At 43.4% G+C, this 10819-nt stretch overlaps 1 protein-coding gene across 4 annotated transcripts in view; it reads right to left on the bottom strand.

Moving 5' to 3' along the window:
* The window catches only part of large2 (LARGE xylosyl- and glucuronyltransferase 2), a 65514-nt gene that overhangs the window by 28019 nt on the left and 26676 nt on the right, over positions 1-10819 (bottom strand). For 2 of the 4 annotated variants that reach the window (XM_017304115.1, XM_008406081.2), the window contains exons 2-3: positions 4938-5012; positions 2401-2501 (exon numbers count right to left, since the gene is read on the bottom strand). The exons of 1 other annotated variant lie outside the window; for it this stretch is intronic. The gene's annotated coding sequence lies outside the window, so the exon portion shown is untranslated. The remainder of the gene's footprint in view (positions 1-2400; positions 2502-4937; positions 5013-10819) is intronic. One more of the 4 variants, XM_017304116.1, reaches the window with a different exon arrangement.

The following is a 10819-nucleotide window of genomic DNA, read 5'->3' as shown; positions in this document are numbered from 1 at the left end:
CAGGATGAGCCAGACTGAGCCAGGCTGAATCAGACTGAGCCAGGCTGAGTCAGACTGAGCCAGGCTGAGTCAGGCTGAGTCAGACTGAGTCAGGCTGAGTCAGACTGAGCCAGGCTGAGTCAGGATGAGTCAGACTGATGTAGGTGTTTCCAGGCTGTTAAAGCAGAAACGAGTCCAGAAAATATTCCTCATGTTTCCCCTCTGGACCCCAGAACAAAACTCTTTAGTCTCACAACCAAACAGTTTGTCTATGTCTCTGTGAGCCGACAGATAATCAATAACTAGATAGGCTGCTGATTTGCTTGCTGTTGATTGACCGATCGACTCATCTCGGCACACTGAGCTGTGTGGAAACTGCTGCAGTAAAAACAATCTGCCACTGATGGCCTTTTTACCACCACGTCTCATTTAGCTGCTGATTTTACAGGAAGTTATATTTATACATAACTACGGCGGCTTTATGTTTTCAGCGCCGTCTGAACTATTCATCCTGATGTTTTTAGTTTCTATCTAAATCCTGCTAAACCACAAAGAAACAGATGTTTTTAAACCCAAAGTGAAGCAAAGATAACAAGCCCAGAATTCAGCTAATTATTAAGATGAATATTAACAGAACCAACAGGTGAAAAAATGAACTTCCTGTTCATTAAATCCATAAAACTCATCCAAACCACCTGGAGGGTCAATGTTTTTTTTTAAAGTGCTGGATAAAAACAAAGTCTAGGCCCAGTTTGGTTAACTGGGAGTACTGGGTCATTTCCCGGTGGGCCGTTTGGGCCAGGAAACTCCAGGCAGAAAATGAGTCCCACCCCAGTAAAACACACTGGTTTGGATGTGTACTGGTTCCTTCCTGTACCAACTGGTCCCAGTTAGTACAGGAACCAGTACTAACTGGATATCAGTACTGGTCACTAAAAGTCTCAGCAGAATAATTTGTTTCAGGATATGGTGAAATTATGCCATTATAATTATCAAGTTTACCGTATTTTCCGCACTACAAGGTGCACCTTCAATAAATGGCCTATTTTAAAACTTTTTTCATATATAAGGCGCATAGAATAGACGCTACGGTTGTCACCCGTCCCGTATTGAACCTATAAGGGACAAGGTCCTCCGTACTTTATATAGTAATCTGCCCCAGTCATTGTTTCACTCAAGGTGTTGGTGTTGCGATATTGTGCCCAACTGCTTTCTGGGTAACACAGACCAACCGACACGCTGCCGCCACAGTCTCTGTCTCTCCTCCCCCCGGCTTTAAATGTATAGCGGCTGGTCCCTTGGTAACCCCAGTCGAAGCTCCCCGGATGAATATCTAAAGCCACTTTGTTGACATAAAGAATGTCAACAGTTCGACTCGGGTCGGCGAGGAGAGCCTTCGGCGGCCGGACGATGGTCACCGTTCGCGCACAGCATGTTGGTGGAGAACCTGGTGCTACATGACCTGCAGACGACCTGATTATCAGGTCCGTAGGTAGTTAGGTCAGTCAAACTTTATTAACAAACCAGCGTTCTGACAACTATCCCAGCATGCACCGCGCGCTTCTTCTACGGGGAAAATGAAGTTGGCGGCTGCTTACGGTAGTTGCTACACCTGTTGTGGATCAATATTGGTCCATATTTAAGGCGCACCGGGCTATAAGGCGCACTGTCAGCTTTTGAGGAAACTGAAGGTTTTTAGGTGCCTTATAATGCGGAAAATACGGTACATCTAATGATAACTGAGAAAATGTGACATAAAACCAGTTTTAAAGACAGAAATGTGTGAAAACWGTCGGGTTTCCATGTTCTGCACAAGATATGAACTCAATGCTTGTTACTCTGCATGAATCATTGCATCATCGAGGCGTTGCATGGTCTTATGCAACGCTCTGCATTTCTCTGAAACTTAATGTSAGCTTTTTATTTACCATAAATATTAACATTAAGTAGTTGAACAACATCTTTCTGCTGAATGGATGCATGTAATGCCATATGAAAAACAAACAGCCGGTTCTTTTCACCTCAGGCTGAACGRCAACGTCACAGTCTGACTGCTTTACTTAAGGGAGAAATCACACAACAGTGGAAACATTTCTCCTTWATTTACAGCATGTTCTTTTTAAATAACAACAACAAACTGGGSATTGGTGTGTAATCTGGTATCCATAGTGATGATTTATTAAGGAATATCTGAGATTAGGTTTGTAACTAATGTAACGTTAATGTTTCGTGCCCCAGAGCATGATGGGAGCTGGGTTTTGGTTCGGCTGATCATCTGACCTGGAGGTTTTGTTTTGCTGACTTTGCAGCGTTTTGCTGCTGCTGCGTTTCACTGGCAGATATTTAACACCCTGCTGGTCATTTGGGTTGCGATTCAGGAAATGTTCTGACGTTTCTGAGCGTTTCTGAAACGGGGATTACCTCGTTGCAGCGGTTAGTCAGTCAGGTTTCCTCCAGCAGCTCAGACCTCCGGCGTGTCTGAACCGTCCAATGAGAGGCAGAGGTCAGAGGTCAGAGGTGCTCTGAATGGGAGCGGGGTAGACGGATGGAAAAGCTCAGTGAGGTTGGTTGTTGTTTTGAGACCATTTTCAATAACAGTAATAATGGCAAAATAATGCAAGARCACATTCTCACAGATTTAAATTCTAACAAACGTTTAACTCTGGAACTGGGAGGCATTTTAAATATCCAATAAATAAAAGAACAAATTAAATGYATTATGAAGTCTCTGTTCTTCAGAAGAAGAGAAGGTTGAGACAACAGGAAGCCGATCTTCTTCAGCTCGAAGGTCTAAAATCAGCCACTGTCCTCCGTAGCTTCGCTTTCACAGGTTTGACTGACAGATCAAACTCATGTCTGCATATTTGCACTCAACAATAGTTKCCCAACTGTTGCCAACTCAGCAACTTTCTTMCTACATTTAACAACATTTCAGAAAAATAAAAAAATCKGTKTCGGYCAAAATCAGCGTAGGAGATTGGTGCAATTTTAAATATTCACAATGAATAAACAAAACAACAGAAATAAAAAATTAATGAATTATGAAGTCTCTAAACGTCTGATGATCAGCGGGGAAAACTTTAATAATCCGGTTTTTAGAAGAGAGAGAAAACCATAAATCATGCAAATTAAAATGATTGAGCTCGTTTTAATTTATCATGCGATTAATTGATCAATTGATTTATTGCGGCAGCTTTTTGTTCTTGGAGGCGTGAAAACCTGCCTKATCTCTGCGTTACTCTGCTGTTTTATTATCATTTCCTGCTGGCGGCGCCGTTTGCTGGAGCAGAACCACCGCAGGTCAGACAGACCTGGGTTTCATCCAGCAGGGAGTTTTCATTAGCGCCGCTTTGTTAGCTCGGCACTCAGGAGCCGGTTCTGTCTCATGAAGCCAACGGGTTGGACCRATCCTTCACTCGGATCGGATCCTCATCAGGACGACTCCGCCGCAGCAGACTGCGGCGCTCAGGACGGGGGGCGGCGAGTCGAAAGCAAGGTGTGAAAGTCTGAGGGACGATGAGGGAACTGGGCTAAAAATCCCCCATCAGCAGTTTGGGCCTCCAGCTCCAGTCAGAGCAGCTTCAGCACCAAAACCCAGGAAACTCCTCTGAAACTGGGCCGCACATATTCTACATGTCTAACACGCAGAAAACAAACAAACTGTTTACTGAGCTGATAGGAGAGAAAAACCTCATAGTTCAGGAGGAGAACCAGGTGATCATGTACATTTTAAAAATCTACAATAAATAATATTGAACTGATAAATGGGTAGACCGTAAGTACAGATTGTTATTGTTTGTTTTTAACAAACATGGTATTTCGTGCTGTTCTTCTGTAATGTTTCTAAAATGTTTTAATTGTCGACTTGAGTTTGACTTTGCGGCTTCAGGAATTTTGTAGAAAATATTCTACAAACATTTTGTAACGTTTGTACAATATTTTCTGCAGGGATCCTTAAATAAACAAACAAATATTAAACTAAATATTTTAAATGTTTTTTTTATCGAGTCCTTCTTAGGTAAAAAAAATTATACTAATTAGATCTGGATGCAGTTATGAAAGAGTCATGCTAACCTGCTAACAGCGCAGCTAGTTTCTCATTTTGGTGTTTTAGCATTTCTGCTAACTTTGACAGTGATTAGCACACATAGCTTCCCCTGAATTAATTTTTCTGTGTAATTTCTAATTTATTTAGCTGTTTTGTAAACTTTCAGTTGAATAGAGATTGAAAAAAAGAAAAGAAAATTGAGACAAGAACAAGACGTGATTGGTCGACTCTCTGGTGGGAAGCTAAATATAGCATTGTGAAATTCGGAAGTCTTCAAATGCTTTAGCATTAGCACTTTAGCATCAGCTTCTAAATACCTAAAGCACTAAATGGTTTAGCGCTTTAGCATTAGCGCAACTCAGTTTGTAGCTAGCGGTGCCCACCATTGAGAGCATTTAACTATTCAGATAAACATCATAAACATGATTAAAAGCAGACCAATATTGATTAAAGTATTGATCTACGCACAGAAATATTGTGATCAGGATAAAACCCGATTGCAATCATAACCTTTCTAAAGCAAATCCTGTTAAATGTTTATCAGGAAACAAATCAATAGCCTCAGAAATCGAGCTCCTGCATCTCAGTCCCACCTGGACGGCCTGATTTGTGTGAAGCGAGTTTCTTCCATTTAACAAATATGGTCCCTCAGAGCATAAAAGAGAAGCTCTGCAGTATCGATCTGCCTGTGGTGCTTCTTTTAGAGCTCTCTCCTCTGAATGAGGCGCCGCCGCTGAGCTAAATCCCAACAAAAAATGCCTCCAGCACATATAAATAATTTCCTCTGCAACTCCTCCAACGGCTGACGCAGAAAAGAGAAGCAAACAAATAACACGACATGATAGGAACACGGTGAGAGCACACCTTAATAGCCTGAAAGCCAATTTAAAGGGAGAAACAAAGTCCTTACCAGATTCACTAATGTAAATCCCAGCATGAGAAAACTGATGAGCGGTGACGAAAAGACTTCAGGAAAAAATCCAGCCTGCAGAACACACAGGAGGACACAAATCAGACGGTTTGAAAAGAAAAGATGGAAAAAACTAGAAAACAGGAGAAGAAGCGGAAAAGAGCTGAAGGTGAGGCGGTGAAGGCCTCAGAGGACGAAAGYCGAGCAGCAGACGGAGCCGCTGCTCCTCTCATCACCACGGCAAACATCCATCAGCTTTCCCTCTTCACTCTGCTGCTGGAGCAGCGACATGCCAACCAACAACCACCTTTCTGAAGACTTTAAACCCACACCAGCCCAAGTTTACACGGTTTACAGCAGCGGGGCCCAAAGTGTGGCCCGGGGGCCATTTATTGCACCTGAAATGATTTGTTCAATCACAAGTAAAGTTTGGCAAAAATTTCTCCAAAAAAAACGAAAAAAATATTATGACTCAAAAAATTAAGGAATTGCGACAATCTGAAGCCATTTTTAGATCTTTAATAATATAAAGATTTAATAAAAATGTGTATAGTTGAGCACGTAAAAGTAAAAAAATAAAATAAAAATCACAGTAACCAAGTTTTGCAGTTTTAATTTTTGCAAAAAGCCCAGTTTCCCAGCTGTACCTGAATGCAGCATGAGTAGCTGTTGGAAAATCCCCCCGGTTTGCATTTTATAGGCTGTGGGTCGTTTGGGCCGACAGACATTTGGACTTCAGCCTGCTGTTCTACAGAAGCATGGAGGTTCCGGTTCGGCCCACCTGTCTGTGTCCAGCTGAATGAGAAACCGTAGCGATAGCTGGGAGTCCTTTCTGCTTGGTTTCCATGTCATGCTTAAAAGTTGAACGCCGCATTTCTGCTCTTGGTCCCATTCGGTACCGAACCGAGAGGGTTGAGTCGGATGTTTTCAGGTTAGATGAGGAATAAAGTTTGGAAASGTACAACTTTCCATCCCAGTGCTGAAGTTGCAGACAGTTCCGACCCAGAGCGCAGCGGCAGCCATCTTGCTGAGCCATCAGCTGCAGGAAGCAGCTGCACCGTAACGAACCTCACTGGTCGTTTCCGTTCTGCGACGTCTGGGGAGGAGACGCTCTGGACGGAGGGGCAGATAAGAGCAGATTCTTGTTCTGGTTTCTCCGGTCCGGATGGCGGCTCAGCTCCGCCGCAGAGGGAGGCCGGTCCGGTCCGGTCCGGTCCGCAGCGGTCAGAACCCTGAAAACTCCAGATCGGATCCGTGTCCTGATATAAACAACGCGGTGAGACGCGGAGGTTCTGGAACGATCCGGCACCGCAGGAGGTCCGGGACGCTGTTATTGCTGCTGTAGTGAACTAACAGCTCTCTGATGGCTGCAGCAGCGCCGCCAGATTGGCTCGTAGCGTGAAACGGCAGCAGCCATTAAAGCTGCTTCATATGGCCTGAGGGGCCTCATACGGAACGGGCCGGGCCCAGTGTGGGGCGGCTCATTCCGTTTCAGATGGCAGCAAACCGAACCGGGCAGAAGCAACTTTGTTTGGTTTTCACCGATTAATCTGCAGCTTTTGGTACCATCATGATGTCTTGAGCCGGAAAAGGGTAGAGTGCCTTCTCCGGGTCAGGGGGGTCGTCCTGCCTCAAGTGGAGGAGTTTAAGTATCTGGGGATCTTGTTCACGAATGAGGGAAGAAGGGAGCAGGAGATCGACAGGCGGATTGGGGCAGCGTCTACTGTGAAGCGGGCGCTGTACCGGTCCGTCGTGGTGAAGAGAGAGCTGAGCCAAAAAGCRAAGCTCTCGATTTACCGGTCGATCTACGTTCCCACCCTCATCTATGGTCATGAGCTTTGGGTCATGACCGAAAGAACGAGATCCCGGATACAAGCGGCCGAAATGGGTTTCCTCCGCAGGGTGGCTGGGCTCTCCCTTAGAGAGAGAAGCTCGGTCATCCGGGAGGGACTCCGAGTAGAGCCGCTGCTCCTCCACGTCGAGAGGAGCCAGTTGAGGCTCGGGCATCTGGTCAGGATGCCTCCTGGACGCCTCCCTGGTGAGGAGTTCATGTCCCACCGGGAGGAGGGGAGACCCAGGACACGCTGGAGGGACGATGTCTCTCTATGGCCTGGGAACGCCTTGGGATTCCTGGAGGAGCTGGAAGAAGTGGCTATGGAGGGAAGTCTGGGCCTCCCTTCTGAAGCTGCTGCCCCCGCGACCCGACCCCGGATAAGATAGATAGATAGATGGATGGATGGATGGATGGATGGAGAAGTTCATTGATAACCAGCCATTTTATATTTTGCATCAAGAGGGCCGACCATACTTTCAGAAATCTTTCATGATGCTGAATTATTTTAAAGAACTTTATATTTTAACATTTTTATGCCCTGAGAAAACTTGCTAAGCCTGGCGGTGACAAGACAGACAAGTTTTTCAGTTAGAAAATGTTTAAAGATGACAGGAAGTTTGAAAATATCACCAAGTAGTTGTGTTATTTAAAGACATTATTAACATTTCCCATACATCAACTATAAAGTCTTAATAAGGGGGGGAAAAAATCCTAAAATATATAAACAAGCAATGCTCAGCCTGGCGAGGCTCCAGCCAGCCTGGTGGCCCGCCAGGCTGATAAAACTCTGAGGGAAACCAGAGTAAATACTGACTGAATGAACAGAAAACTGTTGTTTTCTCACATTAATAAACTTAGATATTTATAAAACACAACAAAACATAAAGTTCTTAGGTTATTGGACAGAAAAATAAAAGATGAAAAGAGTAAAACGTGTGAAACACTAAATCCCCCAGAAGCAGAGAAATGTTCGGCTTATTTTTGGTCGAGAAGTTGACGCAGATCAGCTGAGTGAGCGCCATTATGGTGAAACTTAGTGTTTATATTTCTAAACAGAAGCTCTTAAAGTGCATTTTTCATGCCACACCGGACTTTGTTTATACCATTTCTCTGTGATATCGCCGCCATCTTTAATTCTGTATTTTATTTCATGCTGTTTTTCCACATTTTGGTGCTGCTGGGTGGAGAATCCAAAGTCTAATCTGAATCATTTGGCCTCATTTCCAAACTTCTCTTAAATCTACCAACTTTCATCATTTTGTTGGTTTTATTCTTGAATATTTTTCACAATTTTGTTTGTTGATTTAACCATTTAACTGTAAGTTCTTGTATATTGGTGGGAATCTTTTTGTGTTTATTCTAAACGTGTTAAAAGATTAGTATTTTAATATCAGGTATGCATTTAAAAATAATAACTGAGGCTGACATATTAGGCTAATATTTTCTGATAATCCAAACTTGCCAATTTTCCTCTAAAATATTATTTTGGTTAAACCCTGCCCTCAGTAAACCAAAGCTCTGGATGTTAAAGTTTCATCCTGGTGCAGCTTTGCATCTTAAAGTGATTCTGTTATATTTTTATAGACACGGTCTCTCCAAACAAGTCACATTTGTTCAGTTTTTTCCTAATTTCTCTTTAATCTCTGATGTAAACAAATAAAATCAGACGTCGAGACGCTCACCAGGCAGAAACAGACGAGGAAAACACGGCAGAGAGTTTAGAAACCGAAGAGACTTCATCAAACTGAAACCAATTAGCAAGTTGCAGAGCGACAGTCTGAAAGTCAAAGCTTTGATGTCTGAATTTTCAAAGTGCCACGAAACAAATCATAGAACTCAAACGAGGAGAAATCACGTGTGATCACACTGCTGGAGCTTTTGTTTTCTAAAAAATAAAGAGAACTGAAAGGATTTCAGGGAGGATTTGGAGTTTGTGTAAACAGCCGCGGCGTCAAACCAACGTCTTCCATCCATGAAGTTCAGTTTTAACTCGACTGCCAAACATAAGGAAACAAACTGGCAGCAAAGTTTTTCCTCTGCTGTGAGTTGGAGGTTATTCAGAAGATGATGCTGAACGGAGCGAAACACGAGGAGAAAAATTCTGAAAAGCTGTAAAAAAGATTCGTTACCGGGGTGAAAGGTCACCTTCCAGCAGGACAACCACCCTAAAATACAGCCAGCGGATGGTTTAGATCAAAGCAGATGCATCTGCTAGAATGGCCTAGTCAAAGTTCAGACCTGAATCCAACTGAGAATCAACCAGTTTTTCAGGAACATATCTTCATTTTATAGCACAATCAAGTAATTATGTTGTTATGCAAAAATCCATCCATCCATCCATTTTCTTACACCCTGGTCCCTCAGTGGGGTCAGGAGGGTTGCTGGTTCCTCTCCAGCTGGCGTTCCGGGCGAGAGGYGGGGTCACCTGGACAGGTCGACAGTCTGTCGCAGGGCAACACAGAGACACACAGGACACACAACCATGCACACACACACTCACACCTAGGGGCAATTTAGAGAGACCAATTAACCTGAYAGTCATGTTTTTGGACTGTGGGAGGAAACCGGAGTACCTGGAGAAAACCCACCATGCACAGGGAGAACATGGAGACTCCATGCAGAAAGACCGGGAATCGAACCCAGAAACTTCTTGCTGCAAGGCAACAGCTCTACCAACTGCACCACTGTGCAGCCCCGTTATGCAAATATTATATATCAAATATGACTTGAAACAAATTGGACTTCCTGATTTAACGCCTTGAAATTGGGCCTCTGTCTCTTTAAGAAGCTCCAGCTCTGTGAGGCTCCACCTTCAGGAAGTCGTCCCAACATGGCTTAACCCTCTAACAACATTTTTTACCAGAGAAGCAGATCCTATGATGAGCTCAGCAGCTCCACCAGGTGTTTGCTAATTGCTGCTGACTAGTCTGAAGGAGCCGAGAGTGGGAGGAGCTATGCATAGAAGGCGGGGCTAGGTCCACAGCTGAATGGGTTGCCATGGAGATTAAAGGATTTCCTCAAACATGCATGAAAGAATCAAAGCAACATTTAAGRTYTGTTTTAACATTTTAACATGATGKGATTTTACATAAAACTTCCCCTTTAAATGGGCAAACAGGGCAGCTCTGAACCGGTTCCAGAGGCTGACAGGCTTTCAGACCGGAGGCGGTGGAGGAGGAAGAGGAGGCAGTGATGGAGGCGGCGTTCCCAGTCACAGACTGGGACCCTCCAGCCGCCCTGGTGTTAATTTTCTGCTCTGCTTGTTTGTAATATCTGCAGCTGAATGTACTCTGATCATTAAAGTCAACGATTCAGAGAACACCGAAGGCTTCCCCTGTTGGAGTTTGATCTGCCAGCAGCTGAAGAACTGCAGGATCGTCTAGAAGCAGGCATTAGTTGATCAATCTAATTATGAAGGCTTCATTAAAAGCATCATTATTTCTGCTTTTTGGCTCATGACAGGTTCTCCTTATTAACTCATAAGTTACATCATAAAACAAAGTTTTGTCATCCAATTTTATGAAAGTTGGATGACAAAACTATTTTCTAAAAAAACTTCTTGAAGATGTTCTACACTGATGCGGATAGATGGACGGACAAATTGCTTTAGTTCAATAAATCAAACAATAACCAGCAGCCATATGGAGCTGCACYGCAGTGGAGGTTAAAGGTCAAAACCTGAATTTATGATTCTATGATTCTTTAGCTTTATTTGGAGGGAGGGATGGGATTCATTTATCTATTTTTATCTGAGCTCTAAACCGTAAACATGAGGAAAATAATCACCAAACCAGTAAAATGTCTGAAACCAGTAAATTCAGTCTAAACCCAGTAAAATGTCTGAAACCAGTAAATTCAGTCTAAACCCAGTAAAATGTCTGAAACCAAAGGGTTGGAGAAGGATGACTTTTTTAGATATCTACAGGTTAGGTCCTATTTCAATCAAAATATATGTCACAATTGGGAAACGGCCAAACCAGGACTTCTTAGTGTGTTTATGTCCTTGTTGAAGTCAGGTTCATGCAAAAAACTCATTTCCATATTGTAC

The sequence above is a fragment of the Poecilia reticulata genome, linkage group LG3, assembly GCF_000633615.1.
Source record: "Poecilia reticulata strain Guanapo linkage group LG3, Guppy_female_1.0+MT, whole genome shotgun sequence".
Classification (NCBI taxonomy): domain Eukaryota; kingdom Metazoa; phylum Chordata; class Actinopteri; order Cyprinodontiformes; family Poeciliidae; genus Poecilia; species Poecilia reticulata.
This window is presented reverse-complemented; position numbering and strand designations above follow the sequence as displayed.